This window comes from Psittacula echo, assembly GCF_963264785.1.
Source record: "Psittacula echo genome assembly, chromosome: 3".
NCBI lineage: Eukaryota > Metazoa > Chordata > Aves > Psittaciformes > Psittacidae > Psittacula > Psittacula echo.
In genome coordinates this window covers 124,760,797-124,774,866 of record NC_137736.1, presented here as the reverse complement: position 1 = coordinate 124,774,866, position 14,070 = coordinate 124,760,797, and the positions used below count along the sequence as shown (strand labels likewise).

The 14,070-nt window shown below is 54.8% G+C and overlaps 1 protein-coding gene across 1 annotated transcript in view; it reads left to right on the top strand.

Annotated features, from left to right (window-relative positions):
* The first annotated feature begins 693 nt into the window (after nucleotides 1-693).
* CAPN5 (calpain 5) overlaps nucleotides 694-14,070 on the top strand; it is a 57,458-nt gene continuing 44,081 nt past the window's right edge. Inside the window, exon 1 of the mRNA XM_080613095.1 lies at nucleotides 694-725. The gene's annotated coding sequence lies outside the window, so the exon portion shown is untranslated. The remainder of the gene's footprint in view (nucleotides 726-14,070) is intronic.

The following is a 14,070-nucleotide window of genomic DNA, read 5'->3' as shown; positions in this document are numbered from 1 at the left end:
GGCTGGTGCCAGTCCCCCAGTCCCAGCGATGGGCCCATGTCCCGGATGATCCCGGACGATGGTGCCCGTGCGATGCTGGATCCAGGTCTCGGTTCCCAGTGGGGTTCCCGGTTCACCGGCACCACTCCCAGTTCCCACCACCCGGAGGTGCCAGTCCCAGTTCCCAGGGCTGGGAGTGCCGCTTCCCGGTGCCAGTTCCTGCTCCCGGAGCCTGATCCCGGTGCCGGTCACGATTCCTATTCCCAGTGCTGGTTCCCATTCCCGGTTCTAGTCCCGGTTCCCATTCCTGCCCCTGGTTCCCATTCCATGTCCCGGTTCCCATTCCCGGATCCCAATTCGGGTCCCGGTTCCGGTTCCCATTCCCACTCCCAGTTCCCATTCCCGGTGCCGGTTCCCGATCCGGGCCCCGGTTCCGGTTCCTATTCCCTCTCCTGGTTCCTATTCCTGGTGCCGGTTCCCGATCCCGGCCTCCGGTCCCCATTCCCGGAGCCGGATCCCATTCCCGGGGTCGGGTCCCAGTGCCGGTTGCCGGTGCTCGTCCCGATCCCCATTCCCGGTTCCCCTTCCCGGTCCCTGTCGCCATCCCCGCTGCCGTTCCCGGCGCAGGCGCGGCTGCCTCTGCCCGCCCCGTCGGGGCGGTGCTTGCGGGAGGCGAAGCGTTGCGGGCAGCGGCGCGCCCGGAGCGGCGGCAGCGGGTACCGGCAGCGAGCGACGGCTGCGGGCAGGTAAGAGCAGAGGCGGGGGGGGGGCGGCGAAGCGGCTCATCCCTGCACCCCCATCACTGCCCCTTCCATGGGGAGCAGCTCCGTGCCCGGCCCGAGGGGTCCAGCCCCACAAAGGGGGATGCTCGGGGCACCTGTGGGACCGGGGCTGTTTGTGTGTGAGTTGCGGGGGGGGCGAACACCCCGTAACCGGTCACCAGCATCCATCCTTGCGTGGAGCGTGTTCCGCTTGCAGCGAGCGCTGGGGTGAGTTGGGGGGATGCTGGAATTGGGGGTGCGTGGGGCTGCTGCGTGTGGAAGTTGCATCCCGGGTGGTTAAAGCCCCATCGCTGTTCCCAGTCTGGCCGGTTCCTGCTGGTGGAGCCAAGCTGGGTGGGAACTTTGAGCAGCGAGGCCTCGGTGCAGGCTAGAAAGTGGGATTTCTGCACCGGGAAAGAAGCCTGAGGTTTCAGTGGTGTTCCTTGATCCATGTTTTTGGGACAAACCCAAAGGGCTTTTAGAAAGTCCCATGGAAAGTTAAGGCAAGAGAGAGCTCCTGCCCCTGGGGATGCTGCTGGGGCGCTGGGCTGATGGCTTTAATGGTCTCCAGGTGGATAAATGGATCTGGATTTCCCATATCCTGGGGGTGGAAGGCACCGTCCCCTTTCTTCCTACCCTGAGAAATGTCATTTTGGACCTGAGAAACCAACCTGGTGCTTCCCAATGGATGGTGTCCTATGGGAAGCGGCTCCATCCCTCACCTCCCACTCTGGTAGCTGCTGGGTGAGCGCAGGCTGCTCGCCTGGCTCTGCAGATCCACCTGCGTGTGATGCTTGGATTTGATACCAGGTATTTATTACCAGTTCCCATCGTGTTCCTGCCTGGATGCTGCGTTAGCTCCAGGCTTGGTGGGAAGAGAGGGCAGAGAAATGGGGATGAAAACAGGGCAGGAGCACGGAGGATGCTGTTAAACCCTCAGCTGTTTTTAACACTGCATCCAGCAAGGACCGTGCTGCAGACTTTCCCCTCCTTTCATCTCCATCCACTCTCACATCCCACAGGGCTCACACACAGGGTCCCTGCGGGCGCATCTCCCACCCCACATTGTACATGGGTGGTGGGCAGCCCAAGGCAGATGCAGAGGGCCTGGCTGGCCACGCTGCTCGGGGTAGCAGTGAGTTAACTGGGGGGGGGGTCAGTGTGGAGCAGAGGCTCAGGGGGGACCTGATGGCTCCCTGCAAGTGCCTGACAGGAGGATGGAGCCAGGAGGGGCTGGGCTCTGCTCCCAAGGAACAAGGGATGGGACAAGAGGAACCGGCCTCAAGCTGCACCAGGGCAGGTTTAGATGGAGCTGAGGAACAATTCCTGCCCCAGAGGGTGCTCAGGCATTGGAACAGGCTGCCCAGGGCAGGGCTGCAGGCACCGTCCCTGCAAGTGTTCACACCCCGTGGAGACGAGGCCTCAGTGCCATGGGTTAGTGGTGGCCTTGGCAGTGCTGGGGAGCGGTTGGACTGGATGAGCTTAAAGGGCTTTTCCAACCTGGTTGATTCCATGATTCCATGAATTGAGGAGGGATGAGCTTATGGATGCAGGCGGAGCAGGTGTCACGTGTTGGGAGCATCCCTGGGGCTGCAAGAACCAGGGAGGCTGAGAAGCAGCAAAGCCAGGCATGGATGGAGGAGCAGCGCCTTACTTAAGCGCCCTTACCTCGTGCCTGTAGCAAGATGCTGCACCAAGCAGATCTGCCCTGGTGCAATCCATTTCCCTCCTGCCCTTCCTGAGGCCATCGGGTGCCTCCTATTTAAGTCATTCTCTAGCGTGAATCTCCTGGGGCTCAGCTTCAGCCCGTGAGCTGGTCCACAGGGTTATAGCACCCAAGGAGGACTCATGGGGGCTCTTTTAGAGACCCTGAGGCATCCTTTGGAGATGGTTGTGAGGTCTAAATTCCCCCTGCAGTGGGTATCTGTGTACAGATGCTGCTGCGTGCATGGGGACTGCCTTGCTCAGCGCCTGGTGCTTGCCAGGAGCCATGTGCCAGAATTGGTTGGGAAAAGCTTTCTCGTTGGCAGCGGAGCTGAAGGATCAAGGCATTAGCGGAAGGGAAAGGAGGTTTTGAGGAAGGCAGCAGGGCTTGGCTGTGGCAGGAGCAGAAACCCCCTTTGTCATCCCTTAGGGACGCCCTGTGTGCCACACAGGAGCAGTAATCCTCTGTGCAAAGCAATGACACGTAGAAAAGGGGCAAAGTGACACGATCCAAGTGGGGGGGTTGTGGGAGGGTGAAGTCCAACCGTGTTTTCTGCCACCAGCCCCACATCATTGCCTGTTGTAGTAAGAAATGGCCTAGGTGGGGCTTTGACCTGGCCCTGAGCACAGCGAAATCCCTGCTCAGCTGCTTGTCTGTTCAAGGGAGCTCTTTTAACCGGTGATGGATGCCCATAGGATCAACCAGGTTGGAAAAGACCTTTAACATCATCAAGGTCTTCGACATCACCCTTTAACGTCCAACCTTTAGCCCAGGACTGCCAAGGCCACCACTAAACCACGTCCACATGGACAGTATCCATATCAAAACCATGGAGAGCATCCTCAGGCCCCCGAGGTGGAGGAAGGTGGAAAACCAGGGCTGTTACCAAAGGGGTCTGTGCTGGACCAACCTGTAGGCAAAGGACTTCAGGTCTCCTGGGCTTGATGGGGCTTCATACTGTTAGTGCATGTGGGAGTGTACCAATGGAGAAGACTTCTGTTGGAGGGCTAGAGGAGGTGGCAAAGGGCACTGCTGCACAGATGAACCCCATGCAGAACAGCTTAAAGCCTTTGAGGGAAATCTGAGCCCATTCTCATGCCAAGATTCACCTGCAAAACCAAGGTGAGAAGCGCCATCTGCATGGGGTGGATGAGATGCTCTGCTCTGGAACGGGCTGGCCTTGAGGATGAGATACAGGGTGTAGAGGTGTCCCCTAGGGCATACATCAGGCCGTAGAGTGGGGCTTTGTGCTCTGTTTGGAGGTTGGATCATGCTGGGGCTGTTTTGGTGCTGGGACTGTTGGGGAAAGGCAGAAAGGAGCCAGGCAAAGGGTGTTTATGGGATAAGGATATGGAAGAGTTAATGTAGAAGGACCAGGCTCTGAGATCTGGTGCTTGAGACGGATTAACTCAGCCTGGAGCAGGTGCAGGAAACAGGGCTCTGAGGCTGATCAGAGGGATGGAGAGCTATTATGGGAGGCTATAAAAGCCCAGCGAAACAAAGGCGGAGAGGGGATGTGCTCGCTGCCTATAAATACATCCAAGGGGTGAACACCAGGGAGGCAGAAGAGCTATTTAAAGTGGAGGGCACTGTTGGTGTGGGGACAAATGGGTGTGAATTAATTCAGTTTCGGAGGCTTAGCTAGAGACTGCGACTGCATCCCATCAGAGGAGGGGAGGAGATGGGCAACTAGGGCACAGCACCTCTCGTCTAAGGTGATATCAAGAGGATTTGGGGCTTGTTGGTGCAGGAGGTTGGGATTCTCTGGTCCAGACAGCCTGAACTGGTATCTCCTTTGGGAAGGGCTGTGTTAGCCAAGCAGGTCTCAGCATCCTCCTGATGCAGGGCATGGCTTGAAGCAGATGAAGCCTGGCCCACATCACCAAGATAATTTTTTGTCTTTGATTATGCCTTAAACCCCCCCTATACAAATAAATAATCCATCTCTCCCCTCCCTGGTCGCTGCACAGATTAGTAACAAAGCATTGATGCTGTAAGAAGGCTTTGGATGTGATCCCAAGGGGAGATTTAGGCAGCGTTTGTGCTGGGGTATGACGATGCTAAGAACGGGCGCATCCTCTAAATCCGCTCGCGCTTGTGCATTCATTACCTCCTGCTCGGTGCAGCATCTTGCTACAGGCACATCTGTCCTGGTGCAATCTATTCCCCTCCTGCCCTTCCCAGGAACATCCTTCTTAAGTAATTCCTCAATGCGAATTGCCTGGGCTCAGCTCCAGCCCATGAGCTCGTCCACTGGGTTGTAAAACCCAAGGATGCTCTTTGAGAGACCCTCAGGGATCCTTAGGAGCTGGTCGTGAGGTCTAAATCCCACCCTGCAGAGGTGCCACATCCCCTCTCCTAACACTGAATCCGAGCAGGGCAGCAGCAGGTTAATAGATGGAGAATGGGAAGGATGCAGCTGAGTCTTAAAGGCTGGGATTGGGAGCAATCCCTCCTCGTCCTCACTGGTCTCCAGAGATACCTGCAGATGTCCAAAACCTCTTCCGTACCTACAGGAGGGTTTCAGCCCATACGGAGGCACCCATCACCTTTTGCTCATGCCCTGGTGCCATGGGGCACACTTGGGTACCATTTATTTGCTGCTATCTTCATGCCTTTGCCTCCACCTCCTCTTCTGAGCTGCTTGTAGAGCACAAAGGCTCAATGATGGGCTTGCATTGACCTGCTTTGGGCCAGGCTGTGCTTCTCCATCCCCTGGCCCTGCGGGCACCGTTGTGGATGGGGAATGAGGTGCAGTGATTGCTCTGGCTCTGCTCCCTTCCAGCTGATTACCCAGGGAGAAAGGGCCAGGCGGTGGGCACTGCAGAGAACGGACCCATTGGCTTCATGAGGGATGCAGTGGAGCATCTGTATGGCTGCAGCATTAACCCTTCCCCTGCTTTTAGCTCTTCTCTTTGCACCATGGATGAAAATCCATAGGTTGTTCCTGCTAAATAAGCTTATGCTGTAAGAGAGACCCCCATTTTGGTGCCTAAATATAGGGCTAACTTCTTGAGGTCATGGTGTATATAGGAATGATTGCCATGGAGTTTTACCTTCCTGGGACCAGGCTGCTTTTGCCTTTCTGCATGATGCATTCGTTTCCAGCCCATATTGCAGATCCTCCTGCTTTGGGGATCCTCCTGTGCTGGAGACGTGACAGATGATACCCCTGCAAAGCCGTGCTGGGAGCTTGCAGCATGTAGGTCAGAGAACCAGCTCCTTTGGGCCTGATCCAGCCCTTCAGAGGGGGCTGGATTGAGCTCCTCATCCTCTACCTGCTCCTGCATCCCACAGGCAGCTTTCACATCCTAGTTCAATAACACTCTGATGCATTTTACCTTAAAATACTCTGCTGGCACTGAAAAGTGCTCCTTGTCCCCTGGTTTGCCCTTGTGCAAAAAGGACCAGTTTTAGTCCTCCCACCATCCAGCCGAGCATCATCTCTGCTCTCTCGCATCCTGTGGCTTCAGTCAGACATGAATGTAGGTTAAGGGGAGAGGGGACTGTAAAGCATCCAACCGCCTTAACTCTGCCCCACATTAGGAGGCTGAACCTTAATGGGTGTGAAATGGTGCATGGGATGTGAAGTGGTTCATGGGTCTGAAATGGTACATGGGATGTGAGATGGTGCATGAGATGTGAAACGGTGCATGGGTCTGAAATGGTACGTGGGGTCTGAAATGGTACGTGGGGTCTGAAATGGTACGTGGGGTCTGAAATGGTACGTGGGGTCTGAAATGGTACGTGGGGTCTGAAATGGTACGTGGGGTCTGAAATGGTACGTGGGGTCTGAAATGGTACGTGGGGTCTGAAATGGTGCATGGGATGTGAGATGGTATGTGGGGTCTGAAATGGTACGTGGGGTCTGAAATGGTGCATGGGATGTGAGATGGTACATGAGTCTGAAACGGTACATGAGTCTGAAACGGTACGTGGGGTCTGAAACGGTACGTGGGATGTGAAGTGGTACATGGGGTTTGAAATGGTACAGGGGGTCTGAAATTGTCCATGGGTCTGAAATGGTACATGGAATGTGAAATGGTCCATGGGCCTGAAAAGGTCCATGGGCCAGGGCGGCTTCTCCCCACCATGCAGAGACCTCCTTCACATATTGACTTCTCCTTAGCAAAGTGCCTCCTTGGCTGGCTGCAGCTCATCCCCAGCCGAGGGAGGCTGCAGCCCTGGTTTGTTCCTTCAAGGTTTATCCTGCAGTCTGGCCATAACTAATCCAACAGGACTGTGGCAGCACAGGGCAGGGCTGTGCTTTTGCCAGCAGGGAAGGGGACGTGTGATAATGCTTTCTATGGCGTTACAACATGACAGGCAGAAGGTCTCTGTGGTCAAGGGGTGAAAAGGGCAAAGGCTCCAGCTCTGCTCCTAGAATCATCATAGAATGGTTTGGGTTGGAAGGGACCGCCACAGCTCATCCAGTTCCACCCCTCTGCATTGAGCAGGGACATCTTCAACAAGACCAGGATGCCCAGAACCACATCCAGCCTGGCCTTGAATGTCTCCAGGGATGGGGCATCCACCACCTCTCTGGACAACCTTGTGCCTGTGTTTTACCACCCTCATTGTAAAGCATTTCTTCCTCACATCCAGCCTGAATCTCCCTCTTTTAGTTTAAACCCATCACCCCTCGTCCTGTCACAACAGGCCCTGCTCAAAGTCTCTCCCCATCTTTCTTATGGGTCCCTTTTAAGTACTGAAAGGCTGCTCTAAGGCCCCAACTCAGCCTGTCTCCATAGGAGAGGTGTCCCATTCCTCTGATCCCATCTGTGGCCCTCCTCTGGACCCTGTCCAACAAGTCCCCAAACAGGTCTTCCTGCCTGGCCTTCCCTTAAACCAAGGTGCTCCCCCCACACTCTGTTTTAGTTGTTGCTGCTTTATCTTGTTCTATCTCCACCTAATTCATACAGTGAATTCCCTGGATGAGCAAACACATCCCTCCCTTGCATTGAGCATCCCTCCGCTCCAGCTTCCATTCCATTTCCACTTGTTTGAGGTTCTCTGCCACCCCTTGGTGCAGGATGCAGGTGGCTCTGCCTGACTCCATCCCTTCCCAGCCCATCCCGAGCTGTTCCACCATTTCCCCATTCCCCATATAGAGAAGAAGGAAGCACTCTCTGTTTGCTGCTCAGTGTTTGTGGCTGCTTTGGTTTACGTTTTGCAAGCCACACCCCAGTAAGCAAGAGCTTCCTATAAGGTATTTGCAGGGTTGGAGCTCCCAAAGCCTTGCGGAGCTGGTCCTACCGGTTGTTTGAGCATGGGTAAATACTCTCAAGGGTTGCTCCAGGATGATTAAGGAAGATGATTTCTCTGCCAAGCAAAGTCTTGCACTGGTAAAAGCTGCTGCTGCAAACCTGCTATTGCAGAGCCAGGCCACCCACTGCTGGTGTGTGTTGGATGGGGATGCTGCCCGCTGGCTGCTTGCCCAGCAGGTCTTCATGCGGGAGCAGGAGAGCAGTGATTTATTGCGTCTAACACGGGGCTGCAGCAGGATTGTGTCCTGTGAAGTGAAACTTCCCCATATCACAGGGTGCATCTCATACCTACGCTGGGGTTCACTGCTCCAGCTCAGGGCTGCTGCAGCGTAGGGGTATCTAAAGAGATACAGAGCAAGGGCTTCCAGCAGGATATGTGCTGAGAGAGGAGGCAGGCGCTTAATCCCCATCCCAGAGCCTTGTGCTCAGCCCATGAGCCAATGAGACATTAACTGTGTGGTAACAACGTGCCCTGAGCCACCTCCTGCAGATGAGCTGGTGCTCGCTTCAGCTTTGGACAGGGTTTCATAGAATCCCAGACTGGTTTGTGTTGGAAGGGACCTTAAAGCTCCTCCAGCTCCAACCCCTGCCACGGGCAGGGACCCCTTCCACTGGAGCAGCTTGCTCCAAGCCCCTGTGTCCAACCTGGCCTTGAACACTGCCAGGGATGGGGCAGCCACAGCTTCTCTGGGCATCCTGGGCCAGCGCCTCAGCACCCTCACAGGGAACAGCTTCTGCCTAAGAGCTCAGCTCAGTCTCCCCTCTGGCAGGTTCAAGCCATTCCCCTTGGCCTGGCCCTACAGGCCCTTGTCCCAAGCCCCTCTCCAGGTTTCCTGCAGCCCCTTTAGGCACTGGAGCTGCTCTAAGGTCTCCCCTTCAGGAGCCTTCTCTTCTCCAGGCTGCCCCAGCCCAGCTCTCTCAGCCTGGCTCCAGAGCAGAGCTGCTCCAGCCCTCGCAGCATCTCCATGGCCTCCTCTGCGCCCACTCCAGTCTCCATAATGCTGAGCTCTGCCTGCACCAGGGGGTGAAGACGAAGGAGAGAGAAGAAACCCATAACCCTGGGGATGGTGGTGGTGGCGTGATGTGAGCTGAAGCTGCAGGAGGGATGCTGTGGACCAGCCAGAGGAACAAACGGCGCCGTCAGTCTGGGAGGGATGATCCTGTAGCATCCGGCTGCCTTGGTTCAGTTTCCCACAGAGTCGCTGCAGCCCCGTTATCTCTTCTGCTCGTCGGGTGCTCGTCTCCGCATCTCTTGAAGTTCAATTGCTTTAATTATCCCAGAGGCTGCAGGAGCTCTTGAAGCAGCGTTGGCACGGGGACGTGCTGCATTTGCTGTGCTCATCAGGAGTTTTGTGAATGAATTTGCCGCTTACCCAAACCTCTTGATTCAGCACCTCCGTGACCCAGGAGGAAGGCTCCGTGGGCTCCCTCTGTGACTCCTCTGTCCTTCCCTCTCGCTGTGTCACAGAGGTACAGATCTGTCATTGCTCCGTGGTTTGTTTTCCCAGCTGGCAAGGAGACCAGTGCCAGTGTCTTGATGGAGGGCAAAGCACCCAGTGGAGTCTGTGTGACGGGATTTAAAAGAAGCTGGTCCAGACGTTCAATTAGAAGCCCTGCATAAATGCTAGAAATGGATGTTCAGTTCACTCCTGCGCAGGCAGCATCCTGGTTTTCCCTTCTTTTTTAGCCAGTGGTGATCAAAATGGATGCTGAGAAGGGCACAGCGGTCTGGTAACGTCATGGGGTGGGTTCAATGTGATGCAGATGTGGGGTGACTGCCCTATTGGGAAGACAGGCTGAGAACAGTGGGGCTGTTCAGCCTGGAGAAGAGAAGCTGCGTGGAGACCTCAGAGCAGCTTCAGTGTCTGAAGGGGACCTACAAGGATGCTGGGGAGGGACTCTTCATCAGGGACTGGAGTGACAGGACAAGGGGTGATGGGTTCAAACTGAAACAGGGGAAGTTCAGGTTAGAGATAAGGCACAAGTTCTTCCCTGTGAGGGTGCTGAGGCGCTGGCCCAGGGTGCCCAGAGAAGCTGTGGCTGCCCCATCCCTGGCAGTGTTCAAGGCCGGGTTGGACACAGGGGCTTGGAGCAAGCTGCTCCAGTGGAAGGGGTCCCTGCCCGTGGCAGGGGTTGGAGCTGGATGAGCTTTAAGGTCCCTTCCAATCCAAACCATTCTATGATCCTATAAGCAATCACCATGTGGCCAGCTGTAGATGGAGGTTTCTCTATTCTGTGTGCATGATTTGCTCTTCCTAGGCTGTATTTCTACAGTGCCTGAAAACCTGCTCTGTGTGATCAATGCCACGTTTGAACCTAGACCTTGCTCAGTGAGACCAGCCCCATGTCCCAGGGCTGCTCCATCCCAGTTCAAGCTGCCATATATAAACCTGGGGGAGCCCTGGACCAGGTTCCTGCCATCAGGAAGGGTTTGTTCTTGGTTTTGGAAGCTTCACTCCTGGGTGAGCTCAGGAATGTTCCCTGTTGCTGGTGCTCTGTGCTACCCCTTGCAATTATTAACCAGGGTCATGGCTGGGGTGCTGGGACATGGAGGGTTAGTGACGTGGTGGCTGTCTCCAGGGGCTGGCCATTGGCAAAGCCCATTAATTCACCTCCCCGTGCTTGCCCTGCAATCTCTGCTGAGCTACAGGGGGTTTTAACCCTGCTGTGGCCTGATGGGCAAGCCTGATGTGATGTGTGTCTGCCGTGGTAAGGATGGTTCAGGGGTTGAAAAGCACCTGGGTATGTGTTAGTGATACCCAAAACTGAGCTTCTCTGTTCTTCCCAAGCCATCAGTGGGTTGGGATGAGCTGGACCAAGATAATTATCTTCATCTCTTCTCTTCTTCCTTCGGCCAAGGCTGGCTGCCTGGTGCTGTGTTCCATCCTTCTTCCCAGTGCTTTTGAGTCTCTCCTGCCACCCACTTTTGCTTTCCTTCCACCCCTGTCCCTGCTTGTCCTGCATCTCCCCACCCCCTGCATTGGCTGGTCCAGGGGGAGGGATGCTGCCACCAGCTTTGCTTTGAGCTGGTTACTCCTCATGGTGCCAAGATGCCTTCAGAGCTATGTCCTGGTCCCATCCGACCTTCAGGTCTGTGCTGAGCAGTCTGGCTGGTGCTGCACTGTGTGTGCAGTGCTCGTGCCAGGCAGAGCTTGCTGCCAGCGCTGGGTTATTAAGGGTTGGGGTGCAGGGCTGCCCTTCCTTCCTGCAGCTCCACCATGGGCTCTGTTTGCACATGGTGACTCATATCTGCAAGGAATGAGGAACTCCCCAGGCCAAAGGCCTCCCTGTGTGAGTTATCCAAGCGAAAGGGAGCTCCTGGCTATCACTCCCCCATGGCTGCTGCAGGAGGGGGGTATCCAAGGATGCCTAAACCCTCCCATTAACCCCACCATATCACTGCCCCTCCATGCAAACCCTCTGGCCATCTCTGTCTCTCCCTGTGCTGTCTCCTAGCTGTTAAGCAATGAAGGAGCAATGCTCTGGAGGATAAAAAGCAGAGGAAATAAAGCAAACATGACAAAAATCACTGAGCATTGATGGAAACAACATCCAAACGTGACATCTTCTCTGGGGTTGGTGTTGTGCAGATGCTGCCGGCCAGGCTTTGGTGATAGGGAATCACTTGCACTGGGATGAGTGACCCTGGCCCCTGCAAATGCACCTTTTAATGGCAGATTACTTGATGTCTTGAGGTTTTAGCAGTAGCAGCCAGCTCTTAGACAGCACCTTCCTCTGTAGGTGCTTTGCAGAAGGGACCAGGATCCCTGCAGATCGACAGTGATGCTTTTTCCCACTCTAAAGGAGGACGCATCCACAGGGAGCATTTGCTGTACTTAAGTGCTTGCAAAAAGCCCTATCAGTGCAATGGGTTTGCTCACTCAGAGCAAACAGCCCCTAACCCCATCAGGGTAGTTTTGGAGACTAAATCCACTACACTGAGGTTTTGCTGCCCTGTCCCCACGTGCACACATGCAAAAGTAACCCTTCAGCTAAAAGACCATGGAATCACGGAATGGTTTGGGTTGGAAAGGACCTTAAGATCATCCAGTTCCAATCCCCTGCCATGGGCAGGGATGCTTCACACTAGACCATGGCACCCAAGGCTGTGTTCAGGTGTCTGGGTTTGGATCCTACCTGTGCTGCAGCAAATCCCTGGCAAAAATCAGAGCCTGATGTAGATGTAATTGAGTGAAAATGATTGTTTCACCTTTAGCCTTGCAGAGTTTGTAGCTTAGATGAGAACAGAGATGCCACCAAATGAGGGGAAGAGATAAAGGCCGGAAAGGGGCACTCAGCCTTCCTTCCGTTCTTCAGCGGGTTTGGTCCAGCACGTAACCACTGTTAATGCTCTTTAATCTGCATTTTGGCCAAAGCAGCTACTCTGGAAGGGTCTCCAGCTCTGCTCAGATGCATCTGGAGATGAACTACTTGTAACTTCCCATAGGAGCTGGCTCCCCTGTTAACCACAGTCAGTTTTGAGTAGAAATGATGCCTCGTGTCCTATGTTCCATCAGTGTAGCTTCAACTTCCAGCCCCAGTGCATGGTGCTAATGCAGGACGCTGCGTGGTGCTGCTGGCTCTGGGCCATGCCACTTGGGAGTCCAAAGCACAACTGTGGTTGGTGCACAGCTTGGAGTGGGAAAAGGGCTTTGGGAATGCAGCTCAGACCTGCTGTGGACCATGGTCCTGATGGCTTTTCAATGGGGTTATCACCCTATAGCCTGTGACTTGAGGCTGTTTTGTCCATGGAGATGTTGGTTAAGCTTTGTCTGTCCTAGAGGCAGACAACTACAGGATCCACAAGCAAGGAGCCCTTTGCTCCTGGCTGGGGTGCAGCCTTGTGATAAGGCAAGCACGGTGATCCCGTGCCAGCTCCATTGGTACAGGATCCTCCCGGCTGGAAGGGAAGGGGAGGAAGCGGTTTGTGGGGAGCACGGAAGAGCCTCTCAGCAAGTATTTGGTCCTGGCCAACACAAGCACTTCCAATCCTTCTCCCTGTTGCAGTGCTTGGAATTATGATCGTTACCAGCTGGCAGGAGCTGGATGATGCTGGAGGTGAAACGGGGGAGTCCACAACAGCCTGAGTCATAACTCTGGCTCAGTCCTCCAAACAAATGCTTTCCTCTTTAACTGCTTTGTGGCTGGATTAAGGTTGGGCTCAAACCTCTGTTCCCAGTGATTCAGCTCCAAGAGGTGTGAGTGCAGATTCCCCTCCCTGCTCAATGCACGTGGAGGGTTGCTCGTTCCAACCAGGCATGAAAACACCCGCTTCTCGTCCTCCTGAAGCATCCTGGCTGGCTGCAATAAGGCAAAGAGTCATTAGCCCTTGAGCATTTTAATGTGGCAGACCTGATGTTCAGCCTGGGAAGCATGAAATGCTGCAAATTAGAGAGAGTAATGAATTCTAACACGGCCCTCGGAGCGCTCCCCACGGCCCCTTCCTTTTAATTATTTCCCAATTAATTTTTGTCTTTAAATGATCCTGAACATTATCCCCTCTCCTTCTGCTTGGCATTCCCTCCCCAGCTCAAATCCACCTCCATCATGTGAGAGCAAGGACAGATGGCTGTTGAAGTGGTAGTCACTGTACAGCGGGATAGCACAGTGAGAAGCTGGTCCTTTTCCCCCAGGCAGATAAGGCTGGAGCTGCTTGGGGAGAGCCATGGTCCTGTTCTCATAGGGATGGATGGTTTGGGTGTCTCATGGATGTCGGCGTTGCAAGGGACATAGGAAAACACAGCTCCAAGCTGTTGCTGCAGAGCTGGCTGGGGAGGAGCAGTCATTTAATGAATGAGCAGCCAAGTGCCAGCCCTTGGCCATGGGACAGGTTGGGAGCGGGGTGCAGCATCTCCTGCATCAAAGCCGTAACTCCTGCCTTAACGCAACCGTGGCCTTTAGAAAGGCACCTGCCCCATCCCTGGCAGTGTTCAAGGCCAGGATGGACACAGGGGCTTGGAGCAAGCTGCTCCAGTGGAAGGTGTCCCTGCCTGTGGCAGGGGTTGGAACTGGATGAGCTTTAAGGTCCCTTCCAACCCAACCATTCCATGATTCTCTCTCTCCTCTGCAGGCTTTTTCCCTGAATCTCACTGGATCTTCCTGCACAGCCTCCCATGGAAATGTCCTTTCCCATCTGTCAGCCCAGCCCATGCACAAGTCCAAGCCGTTCATCTCCCATCTCAGTGAACAGCAGCATCCTTCTCTCTCAGCCTGTGGTATTCATGCAGAAGGCAGCTGCCAACAGCCCCTTCCAGCACTGCCTGTGTCTCTATAGCAGTGAGTGCTGTCACTGCAAAGTCCTGCCTGATTGTCACTCAGAAAGAGCTCATTCACTGCTAAGATGTCCCCAAGACCTCCC